At 44.7% G+C, this 2,641-nt stretch overlaps 1 non-coding gene across 1 annotated transcript; it reads right to left on the bottom strand.

Annotated features, from left to right (window-relative positions):
• Positions 1-2,076: 2,076 nt before the first annotated feature.
• LOC125609785 lies at positions 2,077-2,183 on the bottom strand. Its single transcript, XR_007339930.1, has one exon. It is a non-coding gene; the product is annotated as a small nucleolar RNA R71 (small nucleolar RNA).
• Between the last annotated feature and the right edge of the window lie 458 nt (positions 2,184-2,641).

Below are 2,641 nucleotides of genomic sequence, written 5' to 3' on the forward strand. Positions count from 1 at the left end.
TTGCATACATGAGTCCTTATCAGGTATTGGAGTACCACATGGAGTTTTTGGAGACACTTGGAGGCATTTGGAGCTCAAAAAGGAGTGTTTAGAGTGGTCATTGGGCGAGCAAGGCATGGGAGCGACCAGTCCGGAGCGACACCACCAAGTCGCTCTGATCACCCTACTGGAGCGACCTAACCAGAGCGACAGGGAGAAGTCGCTCGCGGTTTCATCACTCGGAGACGCGAGAGTGAGCCCGGAGCGACCTCTCGGAGCGACACAGCGAGGTCGCTCCAGCTGGGAGAGACGTTATGAGAGCGACAGAGAGAAGTCGCTCGCGGTTTCATCACCCGGAGACGCGAGAACGAACCCGGAGCGACCTCTCGCAGCGACACAGCGAGGTCGCTCCCGAGGCCTGGAGCGACTTGTCGGAGCGACGGGCTGAGGTCGCTGCGCGTTTTATTTCTACTCGAACTTGTGATTTCTCAAGGGCCTTTTGGTCATTTCATTATGCACGTTTTTATTTTCTAAACCTATGTTTTAATACTCTAGGAGCCACCAAGAGGGGGATCATCTTTGTTCTGAGAAAAACCACCAAAAACCTTTGGAAAGTCATCTCTTTGAATCAATTGATCAGTTTATTATTGAGAATTCTGTGTTCTTATCTATTTCCTGTGTTTCTCTACATGATTAATCTGAAATCCAACATGGGTTTAAGAGGAATCATGGAGATTAGTGAGTAATCACCTTTTGAATTCATGGGTTAGGGAGATTGAGGGTGATTAGGTTAGAACTAGGATGTTTTAGTGTAGATCATTCATATTTCCTTGCTAGTTGAGTGAGCATAATGCATCTTCTGAGTTGGTCACTCAGTAGTTGAACTTTAGGCATTTCCCCCCGAAAGGTGTTCGAGGAAATGCCCGAGACAACTCTTCTTAGCTTTTAGCATACTTTGCCAAAGACATTTGTTGTTAGAGGTGCTAAGATAGCCATTGGACTTGCTAGTTATGATTGCTTTCATATTATTCAACCAAAGACATTTGATGTTTGAATTGTGTTAAGTAAATGAACATTCATCTAGACATAGAGTTTGTTTAGGATTGTGTCCAAGCTTAAGGTTAATAGATTGATTGATCGTTTGCCATCTTTAGTTCGAAACTTGATCACCCGAGGTCTAATCCCTATATCCATGAGTTCTCTTTTCCAATAGTTAAGAAAGTATCATTTAGTTATTTCTTTTAATTAGTCATAGTTTAAAAACCCATCTAAATCATTGGTTGCACTTAGATTAAGTGATTACTTGCATTCTCGGTGCTTTGATATCTCTCAGAACTGGTTCGACAATCATTTATACTACAGCATTTGTCTTAGGAGCCTTGAAAACTCCTAACATCAAATTGGCGCCGTTGCCAAATTCTGAGTAGATTTAAACATTGAGATTTAGTCAATTGCTTGAGACTAAGTCATTTTTATTTTCTTTTGTTACTGACTCTTCTTCACCTCCCTTTAATCTACAGGTGTATGAACTTGCGGAGCAGGGGTCCATCAAACCTAGTTCCAAGAGCAGCAGACATCAGAGCTTTAGAGAGAGAGTGTGCTAGAAAGAGAAGAGAAGAAGAACATCAGGCTCAATTGCAGAGACTGAACACTGACATGGGAGACATTCATCAAGAAGATGCAGGCGTCAATGGCGCTAACAACAATGGTCCACCTAACCAACAGCGAGCAGCTCGACCCATTGGCACTTACGACCGTCCCAACATTCATGGTCATCGATTGGGAATCCGAGCACCCGCTGTGGCAGCCAACAACTTTGAGATCAAGTCAGGACTCCTCAACGTGATAGAGAACAACAAGTATCATGGCTTGGCTCTAGAGGATCCATTTGATCACTTGGACAGGTTCGACAGCTACTGTGGGCTGTCAAAAACCAATGGTGTGTCCGAAGATGCCTTAAAGCTCAAGATATTCCCTTTCTCTTTGGGGGATAAGGCACGTCAGTGGGAGAAGTCTCTACCAAGCGACTCCATCACCACTTGGGATGACTGCAAGAAAGCATTCTTGGAGAAGTTCTTCTCTACTTCAAGAACTGCTAAGCTGAGAAACGAGATCTCCAGCTTTCAACAGGAGGGCTTGGAAGGTTTCAGTGAAGCTTGGGAAAGATTCAAGGGGTACCAAGCTCAATGCCCACACCATGGCTTCTCTAAAGAGAGCTTGTTGAGCACATTCTACCGTGGTGCTCTTCCTAAGTACAGGGCCAGACTGGATACATCTAGTAATGGATTTTTCTTGGGGAGAACTGAGGAGGATGCAGAGGAGCTGGTTGACAACATGGTTAAGAGTGATGCAGTCTACAGTGGAGACCACGACAGAGGCAGTAGATCTGATGATAAGCAAACGAGGAAGGAGTTGAAAGCTCTACAGGATAAGATAGACATCCTCCTTGCTGATAAAGCTACCCAAGAGCAGCTGCACTTTGTTGGCAACCCAAGCCAAGAGACACCAGCTGTTGTCCATGAAGTTGAAGGTTTGGAAGGTCAGGAAGAGCTGTGTTTCATCAACAACAATGGTAGCTGGTACAAGAAAGAGCCCAACTTTCAGTACAACAACTACCAACAGAAATCCTATTCCAACAACCAACAGAGTGGTTACCAGCCTC

This window comes from Brassica napus, chromosome A5 (genome assembly GCF_020379485.1).
Source record: "Brassica napus cultivar Da-Ae chromosome A5, Da-Ae, whole genome shotgun sequence".
Taxonomy (NCBI): Eukaryota; Viridiplantae; Streptophyta; class Magnoliopsida; order Brassicales; family Brassicaceae; genus Brassica; species Brassica napus.